The sequence below is a fragment of the Gopherus evgoodei genome, chromosome 3, assembly GCF_007399415.2.
Source record: "Gopherus evgoodei ecotype Sinaloan lineage chromosome 3, rGopEvg1_v1.p, whole genome shotgun sequence".
Classification (NCBI taxonomy): domain Eukaryota; kingdom Metazoa; phylum Chordata; order Testudines; family Testudinidae; genus Gopherus; species Gopherus evgoodei.
In genome coordinates, this window is record NC_044324.1 from 190984255 (window position 1) to 191001261 (window position 17007).

Genomic DNA, 17007 nt, shown 5'->3' on the forward strand with positions numbered 1-17007 from the left:
ATTAGCAAAAGTTTATGCATTGCTACTCATGCCATAATTTAGCGATACAATGGAGCTATTCTGGACTCTTTAAATAATCATCTAATTATTAAAGTCCAAGCCTGTTATGTCAAAACTGGACCACCTCACTATGAGCATGGTGAGGCCAGATTTCCTGTGTTTATGTGTGTGATATCAGCCATTGTGTTTAACTAACTGGAGGCCAGGGTTTGTGAAAGCAATTATTTCTATAATCAAACAGCAGTGTTTACATTATTAGCTTGGTTGTTTAGTGGGAAACACATGCAAAGACAGGAGATACATTCATTAGCTGTTAATTAAACTGCCATTCTGAAAACAGGTTATAAAAATGGAACATAATGTTCTGCATTAAGGATTAAAATTTTGTATGATGTTTTAACACTTAAACTAACTGTTAATTCCTCTCATGAAACAGCATCAGAATTCTCAATTGTCCTTTTAGTTCCACTCTTCAAAATCTTGAAATCCTCAGTCAGGGCCTGATTGTGGAACCCATACGCAAGTTAGTGAGCACCTCCATTGACTTTAGTGACAGGTTTCAGTGGTAGCCATGTTAGTCTGTATCAGCAAAAAACACCAGGAGTCCTAACAAATTTGTTAGTCTCTAAGGTGCCACAAGGACTCCTCACTTTTTTTTTTTTTTACTTTAGTGTAACTGAGGGCTGCGGAGTTGGGCTCTCAGTTTTTATTCAAGCCTCATTTGGGCAAATTCCGATTGACTTTAAGTGAAGTCTCAGCTTAGTCATAACTTCAGGATTAGGACTGGACTCACATGGAATTGTCTGCCAGTTAGCGTCTAGGTAACCTAACTGTATGATTATCCTTCAGTAACCATACAATGTTCACAACCCATATCTGTAGCAAATGAGAGCACAGTTGGATAATGACTGTACAGTTATATTTGAATATTCATTATGCAATTCCCTCCAACCTGGTAGATTGATTTCAGAACTCCCCGTCCGCATGTTAGCAACAAACATTGTTGCCTCTGCCGTTTTCTCCTTCCCCAATCTGGCTTGCTCCCATCTACTCCCAATGTTTTCAACACATCCTTGTAGTTCTCCTAGCTCATGAGGAATACATGACATACACAAAGTAGCTGCCACCCTGAATCAGATCAATTTTCCATCTAGCCCAGTCTCCAGTTAGATAGATAAATGTAACTGAGTCACAAGGTTAGAACTGCAGATATTTCTATGTGAATGTGATTTTTTTGTTAACCTCCTGTTAGCAATGGTTTGAAGAGGAAAGAGCAACATACAAAGAATATGGGGGAAACTTTTCATTTTGATTATTCTCTTGGATGCGCCTGGTACAACCTCTTGCCAATATAAAGTACTTCTGTGTGATTTGGAAGGGACTGCTGGACAGAAACATTGAGCTGGCCATCTATATTATCTTCCAGCTATTTGTATCAGAGTCAGCCTGGTTCAATACCAGGCCATTATAATAGAGACGCTAACATGTGACACACCTTGACTCTTCAGGTGAAGTTGTTTTTACTGGTTAATTCTCCTCCCAGTCATACAGTTGTGATTGAAAAAAAATCACTGCGATTATACCTGTCTAACATTGGTATGTTATGTTTATAAATAACTGTAAACCCTTATAGCATCTTTATAGCTCTTTCATTTTTCTCCCGTACCCAGTACAGAAAAGAACAGATGGCTGAGCTACATATATGTCCCATTCATTCTGCCAATAACATACCTTGGCTTTCATTGAAATTGTGCACATGCAGTTGATGAGATGATCAGGCCACACATTCCTCTCATTCCCAAAATTTCCACTCAAGTCAGTGGGAATCAACAATAGTTTGGGGTGTGCAAATTTTGGAATCTGGAGTCTAACATTGTTTAAGTCCTGTCAAACTTGACTGTCTGAAACTGAAACCATATTAAAAAAAAGTTCTGATTTTACTGGAAAAAATAGTGTCCATGCTTAAATAATAATAGTGACATTTCAGCAATATGTCCTTAAATGTAAAATAATCTTGCATTCTTTCCTATTTTATAAACAGCAATCTAAGGGTTTCTTTCTCAAAGCCATGTAGTAGTTTAATTGTGTTCTCTCAGACTCATTAAGAGAGAGTAATCTCATTAGTGCCACAATTCAATTCAGTTTTACTGTGATGAGTAACTACTTTCCAAAGGCCTGGTCCTGTGAAGTGCTGAGTGCCCTCAACTGCCACTGAGGACAATGGTAGCTTAGGGCACTCAGCATCTTACAGAATTGTATCTGCAACCTAACACTTTATACAGGCACTAATCTTTTTCATACAAAGTGTTAAACTTTACATTTCATGCCTTAACCCTTCCACAGTGGTTAGATTCTTCCTTAATCTATTTGCTAATGCATTTTGTATGATTGCATTGTACAGGGAGACCTCTGCTCCCAGTGTCAAGACATGCAAGGGTATTTTAATAGGTGCAATTATAGTCTGACTATTCCGAGTGGTAGATCCACAACAAGCCATGTAATATACTGAGAAGCCAGCAAGAATAAATTCTGTATGCACAATCCACAACGTGAGTAATTCATTTAGATTATTAGAGGACAGTCACAGTTTCATCTTTTTAAGAATCTCCCTCTGAACAGCACAACCAAAGGCCAGATTTTCAAAAGAGTTTGACACCCAGCAGTTCTCTGTATGAGTGCCTGGTCTTTCAAAAGAACTGAGCTCCCATTTGGGCACCAGAAGTGCTCAGCAGCCTTCCATTCTCATTGAGAATAATTGTGGGTGCTGAGCATTTCTGAAAATCTGACCGCTCAACTTAGGTGCTGTGATATATTGGGGGGTGGGAGGGAAGTAGCTCCCTTCGATGGACACCCAGCCAGCTAGTTAGCTGTAAATCCCTCTTAGTGTCTATTCTCTACTTGTTTTACCTGTAAAGAGTTAACAAGCACACATGTAAAAGAAAAGGAGTGGGCATCTGACCAAAAGAGCCAATGGGAAGACTAGAACTTTTAAAATTGGGAATGAAACTTTCCCTTTCTCTGTTTTTGTCTGGGCTGCAGGGATGGAGCAGCAATGCTGTGTAAGGCTTGAACCAGGTATGAACATTCATCTTCCATACCTAGAAGAAATTATTTGGACAGGGAATGTTTAGTTAGATACAATCACATTTATTTTTTATTTTGGTTTGTGGATCTCCTCTGTGCTAACCCCTGATGCTTTTGTTTGTTTGTTAAGCTGAACTCCCAAGAAAGCTATTTTGGGTGCTTAATTTTTGTAATTGTTTCTTTTAAAGATCCAGCAAAAAGCCTAAGTTCCAGATGTATTTTTTTCCTTTTTGTTTTTAATAAAATTTACATTTTTTAAGAACAGGATTGGATTGTTGGTGTCCTAAGAGGTTTGTGCCTATGCTGTTTGATTAGCTGGTGGCCACAGCTAATTCCTTTGTTTTCTTTCTCAGCTCTTCCCTGGGGGGGAGAGGGGGACGGGTGAAAGGGCTTGAGGGTACCCCACAGGGAGGAATTCCCAAGTGCTCATTCCTGGTTTCAAAAAGGGTTTTTTTGCATTTGGGTGGTGGCAGCATTTACCAAGCCAAAGTCAGAGAAAAGCTGTAATGTTGGGAGTTTAATACAAGCCTGGAGTGGTCAGTATTAACTTTTAGAATCCTTGTGGGCCCCCACCTTCTGCACTCGATGTGCCAGAGTGGGGATTCAGCCCTGACCAGTACCTAACTGGGGTACTGTTCAGTACTGTTCAGTACTGAGCTCTTTTAAATATCAGGCCCCTGTATTCAGAGAAACACAGGGTTTACAAAGCCCCAAAGGAGGGCTTTGGCTTCCCACACATACCCACAACCCCTCTACAGGATTCCAGTGGCACCTGTTACCCGAAATTGGGCCAGCTAGTAGGCTTAGGGAGGACTAATGACCCACCAGAGTTTGGCAGAAAGCAGCACATTTATTATACTGATAGCTAAGCTCAAAAAAAGGGTGTGTGTGTGTCACACTCACACTCACATACTCACGCTCCCAGGACAGGCATGGCACTGGAGATGTTAGGATCCTTGAAGGTAAGTGTCCCACAGCGCAGTGATGGATGGTGTGATGAAGGTAAGTTTTCCCGAGGCACGACGAAATGCAACGCAGCGAATTACTGGTCAGGTGGTCCGGACAAAGGGTCTTCACAGGAGATACAGGCTTGTGAGTGCACTCCTGAGCACATGGCTCCTTCCCCTTTTAAGGACCTGCTCCTCATGGCCTGTGACTAGAGATGACTTGACTGCATCTGGTTGGTCACACTCCACTTCGGGCAGTGTCCATGCAGTGTCCATGCACTGGGTGTGTGAACGCTGCCTAATCAGAGTGTCATGGCCTGTGACTAGAGATGACTTGGCTGCATCTGGCTGGTCACACTCCACCTCAGACAGTGTCCATGCAGCGTCCATGCATTGGGTGTGTGAGTGATGCCTAATTAGAGTCCCAGACACCGTGTCTACCTGGAAGCTCTTCTGATCTTCCAGCGGTTCAACCAGCCCATTCATCCCACAAGCATTCCAGGAGGGAGGTGGAGGGAGAGGGGAGAAAGACACTTCACAGGTATTCAGAGAGGGAGAGGAGACAAAACGGGGGGAGAAGTATAACAGACCTTTTGAGTATACAGGTTATACATAGCATACAGATCACTGCTGCTCCTACAACAGCACCTTAAAGACTAACAGGTTTATTTGGGCATAAGATTTCGTGGGTAAAAACCCACTTCTTCAGATGCATGAAGTGAAAATAACAGATACAGGCATATATATAGGCACATGAAGAGAAGGGAGTTACCTTACAAGTGAAGAATCAGTGTTGACAAGGCCAATTCAGTCAGAGTGGATGTGGTCCATTCCCATTAATGGATGAGGTGTCAATACCAAGAGAGGGAAAATTGATTTTGTAGTGAGCCAGCCATTCCCAGTCCCTATTCAAGCCCAAATTAATGGTGTTACGTTTGCAAATGAATTGTAGCTCTGCAGTTTTTCTTTGCAGTCTGTTTTTGAAGTTTTTTTGTTGAAGGATGTCTACTTTTAAATCTGTTATTGAATGTCCAGGGAGATTGAAGTGGTCTCCTATGGGCTTTTGCATGTTACCATTCCTGATGTCTGATTTGGGTCCATTTATTCTTTTACGTAGGGACTGTCCGGTTTGTCCAATGTACATGGCAGAGGGGCATTGCTGGCACATGATGACGTATGTCACATTAGTAGATGTGCAGGTGAATGAGCCCCTGATGGTGTGGCTGATGTAGCTGGGTCCTCTGATGGTGTTGCTAGAGTAGATATGAGGAAGTAGGCAACAGGGTTTGTTACAGGGATTGGTTCCTGGGTTAGTGTTTCTATGGTGTAGTGTGTAGTTGCTGATGAGTATTTGCTTCAGGTTGGGGGTTGTCTATAAGTGAGGACTGACCTGCCTCACAAGGTCTGTGAGAGTGAGGGATCATTTTCCAGGATAGGTTGTAGATCATTGATAATGCACTGGAGAGGTTTTAGCTGGGGGCTGTACGTGATGGCTAGTGGTGTTCTGTTATTTTCCTTGTTGGGCCTGTCCTGTAGTAGATGACTTCTGGGTACCGATCTCTCTCTGTCAATTTGTTTCCTCATTTCCCTAGGTGGGTATTGTAGTTTTAAGAATCCTTGATAAAGATCTTGTAGATGTTTGTCTCTGTCTGAGGGGTTGGAGAAAATGGCTGTAGACAATGGACTATGTGATGTGTCCTGGATGGAAGCTGGAGGCATGTAAGTATAAGTACAGCAGTCAGTATAGGGTGGTGCTTATGTGACCATCACTTATTTGCACTGTAGTGTCCAGGAAGTGGGACTCTTGTGTGGACTGGTCCAGGCTGAAGTTGATGGTGGGGTGGAAATTGTTGAAATCCAGGTGGAATTCTTCAAGGGCCTCTTCCCATCGGTCCAGATGATGATGATGTCATCAATGTAGCACATGTAGCAGAGGGGCGCTAGGGGACGAGAACTGAGGAAGCGCTGTTCTAAGTCAGCCACAAAAATGTTGGCATACTGTGGGGTCATGCGGGTACCCATAGCAGTGCTGCTGACTTGAAGGTATAAGTTGTCCCCAAATCTGAAATGGTTGTGGGTGAGGACAAAGTCAAAAAAGGTCAGCCACCAAGTGTGTCACAGCTTAATCAGGAATACTGTTTCTGACAGCCTGTAGTCCATCCTCATGTGGAATATTGATGTAAAGAGCTTCTACATCCATGGTGGCCAGGATGGTGTTTTCAGGAAGATCACCAATGCATTGTAGTTTCCTCAGGAAGTCAGTGGTGTCTCGAAGATAGCTGGGGGTGCGGTAGCATAGGATCTGAGAAGAGAGTTCAAATAGTTAGCTAATCCTGCTGTAAGAGTGCCAATGCCTGAGATGGTGGGGTGTCCAGGATTTCCAGGTTTATGGATCTTGGGTAGCAGATAGAATACCCCTGGTTGGGGCTCTAGGGGTGTGTCAGTATAGATTTGTTCCTGTGCTGTAGCAGGGAGTTTCTTGAGCAAATGGTATAGTTTCTTTTGGTATTCCTCAATGGGATTGGAGGATAGTGGCCTGTAGAATGTGGAGTTGGAGAGTTGCCTAGCAGCCTCCTATTCATAACCCAACCTGTTCAGGATGACTACAGCACCTCCTTTGTCAGCCCCTTTGATTATAATATCAGAGTTGTTTCTTAGGCTGTGGGTGGTGTTATGTTCTGTACGGTTGAGGTTATGGGGCAAATGATGCTGTTTGTTCACAATTTTAGCCTGTGCATGTCTGCGGAAGCACTCTATATAGAAGTCCAGTCTGTCATTTTGACCATCAGGAGGCGTCCACGCAGAATTCTTGGAGAGTTGGTAAGAGGGTTCCTGTGGATCAGTGCACTGTTCAGTGGTGTGTTGAAAATATTCCTTGAGTTGGAGACAGAGAAAGTAGGCTTCCAGATCACCGCAGAACTGTATCATGTACATGGGAGTGGTGGGACAGAAAAAGAGACCCCAAGATAGGACAGACTAAGTGTGTCGTTGGATAGATTAACAATATTGTTGTGTGAGTTAAGGGTACCACTGTTGTACCCCTCTGTGGCATGTAGGAGTTTAGATAGTTTACTGTCCTTTTTCCTCTATAGAGAAGTAAAGTGTGTGTTGTAAATGGCTTGTCTCATTTTTGTAAAGTCCAGCCATGTGGAAGTTTGTGTGGAAAGTTGGTTTTGTATGAGAGTATCTAGTTTTGAGAGTTCATTCTTGATCTTCTCCTGTTTGCTGAACAGGATGCTTATCAGGTGGTTCCTCAGTTTCTTTGAGAGTGTGTGGCACAATCTCTGACCATAGTCAGTGTGGTATGTAGATTGCAATGGATTTTTTACCTTCAGTCCATTTGGTATGTTGTCCATCTGTTTGCACTTGGAGAGGAAGATGATGTCTGTCTATATCTTAAATTGATGGATTTCCACTTCATACGGCTAAATTCAGTGCCTTGCATGGTGCCAAGTATCAGAGGGGTAGCCATGTTAGTCTGTATCCACAAAAACAATGAGGAGTCTGGTGGCACCTTAAAAACTAACAGATTTATTTGGGCATTAGCTTTCGTGGGTGAAAAACCCCACTTCTTCAGATGCATGAAGTGAAAATTACAGATACAGACATAAATATAGGCACATGAAGAGGAGGGAGTTACCTTACACATGGAGAACCAGTGTTGACAAGGCCAATTCAGTCAGGGTGGATGTGCTCCATTCCCAGTAATTGATGAGGAGGTGTCAATTCCAAGGGTACATCTACACTAAGAAATTATTTCAAAATTATTCTATTCAAATTTTTGGAAGCGATTTTATACATTCAGTCTTGTGTGTTGCCACTAAAGCATGTTAATTCGGCAAAGTGAGTCCATAGTACCGAGGCTAGCATCAAATGTCAGAGTGGTGCACTGTGGGTAGTTATCCCACAGTTCCTGCAGTCCCCGCCGTCCATTGGAATGCTGGATTAAGCTCCCAGTGCATGATGGGGCAAAAACATTCTCGCAGGTGTTTCTAGGTGTGTGTCAGTCACTCCCTTCGTGAAAGCTACAGTAGACAATCATTTCACGCCTTTTTGGCATGCAGACGCCATACTGCTTTCAGCAGACAGTGCAGTTCAGTGCACCACTTCTCTTCTGGTACTATGAATCCACCTCACATTTCCTCTCGTCTTTCTATGTAATCTCTATAAGTACCTACTCTTTCTCTTCCTCATCGACCGCTTCTGCTGCCAACTCTATTAGGCCATCGTGATCCAAGCAGCATAGCTTATTCTGCCAACTGTGCTTTCCCACTCTTGCCACGCTACCGAGCTTCTCCATGTTGTCTGTCCTAGGCTCTCACCTCCATGAAAGCTACAGAAAACAACCATTTCTCGCCTTTTTTTGGCTATCGTGAATCGAACAGCACCTCTTCCGCTGTCACTCTGCTCTCTTATGTTTCGCGCCCTTTTTCCAGGATTACCCATGCAGGTGCCATAAAGCGGCAAGCATGGAGCCTGCTCAGACCTCTGCTGCAGTTTTGACCATTGTAAATACCTCATACATTATCCAGCAGTTTGTGCAGTGCCTGCAAAACCGGGCGAGGAAGAAACGACAACGCAGTTACTATACTGATGAGGACATGGACATAGATGTTCCTAGAAGCACGGCATGTGGCGTTTGAGAGGTTATGGTGGCAGGCCAGGTTCAACACTGATTCTGGGCCTGGGAAACAAGCACAGACTGGTGGGACTGCATAGTGTTGCAGGTATGGGATGATTCCCAGTGTCTGAGAAAATTTCATATACATAGGGTCACTTTCATGGAACTTTGTGACTTGCTGTCCCCTGTCCTGAAGCTCAAAGACACCAGAATGAGAGCAGCCCTCACAGTTGAGAGGCAAGTGGCCATAGCACTGGGGAAGCTTTCAACCTCCTTTTTCTGGGGGGGAGGGATAGCTCAGTGGTTTGAGCATTGGCCTGCTAAACCCAGGGTTGTAAGTGCAATCCTTAAGGGGGCCACTTAGGAATCCAGGGCAAAAATCAGTACTTGATCCTACTAGTGAAGGCAGGGGGCTGGACTCAATGACCCTTCAGGGTCCCTTCTACCTCTATGAGATATATATATATATATTTAACACCCAACAGCTACCAGTCAGTCAGGAATCAGTTTGGCGTGGACTAATCTACTGTGGGGGCTGCTGTGCTGCAAGTAGCCAACACAATCATTGACCAGCTGCTATCAAGTGACTCTGGGAAATGTGCAGACCACTGTGGATGGCTTTAATGCGCTGGGGCTCCCTAACTGCGGCAGGGTGATAGATGGAACGCAGATCCCTATTTTGGCCCCAAAACACCGGGGCGGCCAGTACATAAACTGCAAGGGGTACTTTTCCATAGTGCTGCAAGCACTGGTGGATCACAAGGGACGTTTCACCAACATCAACATGGGATGGCCGGGAAAGGTGCATGACGCTCGCATCTTCAAGAAATCTGGTCTGTTAAACAACTGCAGGAAGGGACTTACTTCCCAGACCAGAAAATTACTGTTGGAGATGTTGAAATGCCTATAGTTATCCTTGGGGACCCAGCCTACCCCTTAATGACATGGCTCATGAAGCCATACACAGGCACCCTGAACAGTAGTAAGGAGCAGTTCAACTATAGGCTGAGCAAGTGCAGAATGGTGGTAGAATGTGCTTTTGGATGTTTGAAAGCACGCTGGCGCAGTTTACTGTCTCAGATCTCAGCACAACCAATATTCCAATTGTAAATGCTGCTTGTTGTGTACTCCACAATATCTGTGAGAGTAAGGGGAAATGTTTATGACAGAGTGGGAGGTTAAGGCAACTCACCTGGTGGCCAGTTTCACACAGCCAGACACCAGGGCGATTAGAAGAGCGCAGCAGGGTGTGCTGCGCATCAGAGAAGCTTTGAAAGCCAGTTTCATGACTAGCCATGGTAAGGTGTGACAGTTGTCTTTGTTTCTCTTGAAGTTACCCGTCCTCTCTATATATGAAAGGAAATAAAGTCTAAATTGTTTAAAAAACTATTTTTATTATTTGTTTCACCACACACTGAGAGAAATCAGAAGGTAGATCGGGGGAGGAAAGGGGTATTGGGTTAGGGGGGTGGAGGAGGAGGGAAGGACAAGTCCAGAAACCAAATAAAAATTTCAGATATGCCAGCTTTCTGCTGCTTGTGCAATCTTCTGGGGTTGAGCATGTGGGTCCCCATAGCCTTCCCCACCGTGTTCATGGGCATCTGGGTGAGGAGGCTATGGAAGTTGAGGAGGAGAGAGGGTGGTTATACAGGGGCTGCAGCAGCAGTCTGTGGTCTTGCTGCCTTTCCCGCATTAGATCCACCATACAGCAGAGCACGTCAGTTTGCTGCCCCATGAGCTTGACCACAGCATCCTGCCTGCTCTCATCGTGCGTCCCTCCTCTCTTCGTGTTCATTTAACTCTTTATGGGACTCCGCAATTGTTTGCCTCCATGCATCCCGCTAGGCCCTATCAGTGCAGGAGGACAGCATGAGCTCGGCAAACATGTCATCCTGAGTTCATTTTTTTCTAATCTGGACCAGCGTCTTGGACAAAGTAGATAGGGGCCACATTGAAACATTTGCACCTGCAGGAGGAGAAAAAGGGAGGAGTAGATAGGGGCCACACTGAAACATTTGCACCTGCAGGAGGAGAAAAAGATACATTTTAGAGAACAAATGGGACACTTTTTGTCAGTGAAACAGGCAATTCATAGTACACATCACATGTTCTTTCTATACAAGGTCGCACTTTGCCTCTTATGCTGAATTGCCTGCCACTTTGGTGTGAGTTTGCCATCACACACAGTTGGGCAATAGAATTCAACTGCCAGGCACCGATGGTAAGCCCTAGGGGCACGTGGGGTTCTGCTCCTTCCGCATTCATTTCAATGCTTTCAAACTGCTGGGCCCCCTTTTCTATAGCAAGCAATGCCTGGTGGATTTGCCATATAAAAGGGGGGCCTGCAGGGTCTCTGGGATTATTGCTTCACACAACACTCTCCGCCCCCCTGCAGCCACTGCATGGCTCTGATGAGGCTCTGAATAGAGATGAGCCCTTTAAACTAAACACAAACAGCCCAGCACGGCTGGGTTTCCCCCCACCACATGGTTCTGATCCAGGCTTTCACTCACCAGAAATGCCTTCTCCAGGATCATGGTCAGGGAGCTCGCCTTGGGAGGGGGGAGGAGGCTATTGGCTCCAGAGTTAAGAATAGTTCCTGGCTAGGGGGGGAAATGGATTCCCCTCCTCCTCCTTCTCCTCCTCTTCATCCTCCAATAACTCATTCTCCTCGCTCCATGCAACTCCCCCCTTGCAGGTGTCCATGGACAGTGGTGGGGTAGTGGTGGCATCACCCCCCATAATTGCATACAGCTCACGGTAGAAGCGGAATGTATGGGCTGTGACCCAGAGCACCAGTTTGCCTCCCTGGCTTTTTGGTACACTTGCCCAAGCTCCTTGATTGTTGTACGACACTGCTCTGTGTCCCTGGAATAGCCTCTTTCCGTCATGGCCCTAGAGACTTTAGCATACGTATTTGCGTTTCTTTATTTGGAATGTAGTTCTGCCATAACAAATTCATCTCCCCAACATGCGATGATATCCAGTACCTTCTGTTCGGACCATGCTGGAGCTCGTCTGTGAATCCAGGATTGCATGGTCCCCTGTGAAGGTGGACTGTGCTAACAGTCACCTGTGCAGATGGTGACCAAAGAGGAAATGAAATTCAAAAGTTCCGGGGCTTTTACTGCCTACCTGGCTAATGCATCGGAGTTAAGAGTGTTGTACAGAACAGTCACAAGGGAGCATTCTGGGATAGCTCCCGGAGGCCAATAATATCAGATTGTGTCCACAGTACCTGTAGCCCAGAACTGCGATCTTGATTTTAGTGCTACTCCACTTGCCAAGGTGGAGTACAGAAATCGGATTATAGAGCCCTTAAAATCGAAAAAAATGGTTTGGTTGTGTAGCTTATGCCCAAATAAATCTGTTAGTCTTTAAGATGCCATCGGACTCTTGGTTGTTTCTGTGGATACAGACTAACACGGCTACCCCCTGTTTCACTTATCTGTCATACAGCACAAAAGTAGCCCAGCAGCAGCAGGCTGTTTGACTAAGCTTGGAAATTTAGTTATGATAATAGTGCTGCCATTCACCCACTAAGTTCCCATTCAGCAGAGAGACTGCTGCTACTTCCACTAGCCTTGTGGAGCCCCACGCTGTATAAGTAATCTGAAATCTGTGTGAAGGAATTTCAGAAGACAAGAAACGAGATCAAACTAGCTAGAGACATAAAGGGTAACAAGAAAACATTCTACAAATACATTAGAACCAAGAAGAAGACTAAGAACAGGGTAGGCCCATTACTCAATGGGGTGGGGGGAACAATTACAGAAAATGTGGAAATGGCAAAGATGCTTAATGATTCATGTGTTTTGGTTTTCACCAAGAAGGTTGGTGGTGATTGGATGTCTAATGTAGTGAATACCAGTGAAAATGAGGTTGGATCAGAAGAGGCTAAAATAGGGAAAGAACAAGTTAAAATTTACTTAGACAAATTAGATGTCTTCAGGTCACCAGGGCCTGACGAAATGCCTCATAGGATACTCAGGGAGCTGACTGAGGAGATATGTGAGCCATTAGCAATTATCTTTTAAAAGTCATGGAAGATGGGAGAGATTCCAGAAGAATGAAAAAGGGCAATATAATACCCATCTATTAAAAGGGAAATAAGGACAACCTGGGAATTACAGACCATTCAGCTTAACTTCTGTACCCAAAAAAATAATGGAGCAAATAATGAAACAATCAATTTGCAAACATCTAGAAGATAAGGTGATAAGTAACAGTCAGCATGAATTTGTCAAGACAAATCATGTCAAAACAACCTGATAGCTTTCTTTGACATGGTAAAAAGCCTTGTAGATGGGGCGGAAGCGGTAGACGTGATATATCTTGACTTTAATAAAGGTTTTGATACAGTCTCAGATGACCTTCTCAATAACAAACTAGGGAAATGCAGCCTAGATGGAGCGACTATAAAGTGAGTGCAAAACTGATTAGAAAACTCTTCCCAGAGAGTAGGAATCAGTGGTTCACAGTCATGCTGGAAGGACATAATGAGTGGGGTCCCGCAGGGTTCTGTTCAATATCTTAATCAACGATTTAGATAATGACATAGAGCGTACACTTACAAAGTTTGCAGAAAGTACCAAGCTGGGAGGGGCTGCAAGTGGTTTGGAGGATAGGATTAAAATTCAAAATGATCTGGAGAAATGGTCTGAAATAAAAAGGATGAAATACGATAAGGACAAATGTAAAGTACTCCACTTAGGAAGGAAAAATCAGTTGCACACATACAAAATGGGAAATGAATGCCGAGGAAGGAATACTGAGGAAAGGGATCTGGGGATCACAGTGGACCACAAGCTTAATATGAGTCAACAGTGTGATGCTGTTGCAAAAAGTGAACGTCCTTCTAGGATGTATTAGCAGGAGTATTATAAGCAAGATATGAGAACTAATTCTTCCACTCTACTCTGCACTGATTAAGCCTCAGCTGGAGTATTGCGTCCAGTTCTGGGCACCACATTTCAGGAAGGATATGGACAAATTGGAGAGAATCCAGAGAAGAGCAACATAATTATTAAAGGTTTAGAAAACATGACCTATGAGGGAAGATTGAAAAAATTGGCTTTGTTTAGTTTGGAAAAGGGAAGACTGGCGGGGGGAAGTGGGGGGACATGGTAACAGTTTTCAAGCACATAAAAGGTTGTTACAAGGAGGAGGGAGAAAAATTGTTTTTCTTAACCTCTGAGGATAGGACAAGAAGCAATGGGTTTAAATTGCAGCAAGGGAGGTTTAGGTTGGACATTAGGAAAAGCTTCCTAACTGTCAGGGTGGTTAAGCACTGGAATAAATTGCCTAGGGAAGTTGTGGAATCGTCATCATTTGAGATTTTTAAGAGCAGGTTAGATAAACACCTGTCAGGAATGATCAAGATAATACTGGACTGGACTAGATGACCTCTCAAGTTCCCTTCCAGTCTATGATTCTATGAAAAACAGGAAATGCTGGGAGAAATTTGTCATTTTAATGCAATGATTAATTATTGGTATTATTTTTCATGGAATATTTGTGAGCTAGGGAGACAATGGTTTGTGATTCTGTAACTGGGAATGTGAGGGAAGAGCAGAATGTTATAATTTAAATAAATGAGTTTGTCAATACCTGCTGAGCAACAGAGGACAAACAAAAAAGAGTATTCTTAAGATTCACCACTTTTAATGATGCCCATTATAGAATCATAGAATATTAGGGTTGGAAGAGACCTCAGGAAGTTATCTAGTCCAACCCCCTGTTCAAAGCAGGACCAACACCAACTAAATTATTCCAATTAGGGCATCGTCAAGCCGGGCCTTAAAAACCTCTAAGGATGGAGATTCCACCACCTCCCTTGGTAACCCATTCCAGTGCTTCACCACCCTCCTAGTGAAATAGCGTTTCCTAATATCCAACCTAGACCTTCCACACTGCAACTTGAGACCATTGCTTCTTGTTCTGTCAGCTGCCACCACTGAGAACAACCTAGTTCCAGCCTCTTCTCAGGACCCACAGGTGATTTAGGTGATCAAACACTTATCTTCCTCTGGTTTGTGAATCACACTGGGGTTCAGGTGGGATAGAGACATCTGGATGCCTAGAAGAAGGCAGCAGTGTGTGTGCCCAGAGGCAAGAACATAGATGCCCAAGGAACTTTTACTCTGAAAAACTTAGGCACTGAGTGAGTTTAGGCACCTATAGGGTTTGGCACGAGTTTTGTGGATCAGAGTGGAGCCAAAACTGGGACTTAGGCACTCCAACCTGAGACTTAGGATATGTCTACACTTGCAGAGTTTTTGTGCTGTAAATTTCACTGGTGATAGGGAACTGGTGAAAGTAAAGCACTGGTTTGTGTACTCACTTAATTCCTCAGGTGTCAGAGAGTGTTTACATTAGCAGCATTTCCATTGTGATGAGAGCAGCGCTCTAGGGCAGCTGTCCCACAGTGCAACACTCTTGACGATGGGTCTTGTGGGAATGGGGGGGATGATCACGGGGTATCCTGAGTCCCTGCACAGTCTCCTCTCCCCAAACACTGATAAGCTCCAGTAGTTCAGCATTGCAACAAACAGGGGATCGTTTGCTCTGTGGAGCAGGCATTGTCACCTGGCCAGATAACTGAGCACTTTCCAAGAAAACAGGAAGGTAAGTTTCAAAGTTCCCAGGGCTTTACAGGGGGAGGTGTGGATGTCTGTTTACCTGGCAACAAAGCAGCAGAGCTGCTGGCCAGAGTGGTCACCTAGGCACTGTGGGATATCCTCTGGAGGTTAAAAGCTGTGTAAACAGGAAGAACGTGTCTTCACTTGCACATTAGTGCAAAAGCATCACCGGTAAGAGCTGTATGCCTCTCATGGAGGTGGTTTTCTTCTTGTGGTGAAACTTCTGAGTTTCACTACAAAAAGTCATTAGCAAGTGTAGACGGTCCCATGGTTTTTGTGCAAAAATGACTTTTTCTGCTTTAAATTACAAGTGTAGGCATGCCCTTAGGAACCTAAGTACCTTTGTGAATCCCACCCATGGTATCTCTGTTGGGCTCTTCTGATTGCTTTGTTTGAAATTAAACAATTGGTCACCTGACTGGGACTCAGAAGACTGGGACTTCTCAGAAGTAAATATAATTGTTTTGGCCTTGATACAATTAATAATCCTTTGCATGACATACTTGAACTATAATGGCTCATGCTGTTTTTTAAATCATCCCTGCCCTATCCAAGTCAAAGGTAAATCTCAGCTGCTCTTTTTCCAGTTTAACATGACTTTTCCAAACCAACAAGAAATGGTAAAATTATATTAAAATATGATGGAAAACTCATGCCCAGTCAGTCAGTAGACTCTTATACTAATTAAAATCTAAAACATATGACTAAAAATTGCTAGTACAATGTCAGAGAGAAACAGAGTTCTCACTCTCAGGTTAGGTGCAGCAAGTCAGATACTTTATTTTCTCTAGCAGTTGCGTGGAGGGAGAGAGCTAAACAGGTCTCTCCCAGGTAAACAATTACAGCAAGCATTTATACCTTTGTTACATACAATAATGAGCAACAGCTGCATTTTGTTTATACACAGGTCATCCTGATATCTTATGTTTTCTCACCTCTATTTAGACTATAGTCTACATTCCATACTTATCTAACACAAGGTCACAACAACTTCTCACACAGTTCTTTCCCACTCGCCTCACACAATCCTCGCTTCTACAAATCTCACGTTACTAGGGTTACAGCTAGCCTGATTCTTGTTCACATAAGGGGACTGTTTGAATCTGAAATTCCCTTCAAATACCTGTCAGTTCTCTCTCTACTTCCACACCACTAAGATTAAACTTAATAGTTGACCCATCATTTTGCCTGATCTAGCTCGAACTTAAACTATGAGCTAAAATGTGTGCTCCAGTAGACTGGTCTCATTTCTGCCAGCATGACAGATTGTTTTCTAACAAGGAAAAATATTTTCCTGCTCTCTGAAGAACAATGTGTGGATGTAATTTGTGGTTTTTATGGTCAAGGTTCCAACTCTCATACCCCTAAATTTTCAAAGTGGTGAGCTGGAAGTTAGCTGCATGACTCCAGTTAATACCAATCAAGCTAATTCCCTGTGCACTGCTTTGAAAATGTACCCCACAATATAATAATGTTGAATTGCATCCCTCTGTAATTCTCACAAATCTCACAGGAAAGAAAATGGATACCTAATATCCAGGCAAGTTACACATTTCATTATTACTCTCAAAACAGTAAAGCATTTTGAGCGTACTGAAATTTCCTGCTAACAAATTAGTGACACTGCATTACATTGAAATCAAATAACTGCTTCCTGGTGGATTGGGTGGAGGGGGAAATAGAATAATTTCAGGTAAGAAAACACACAGTATTA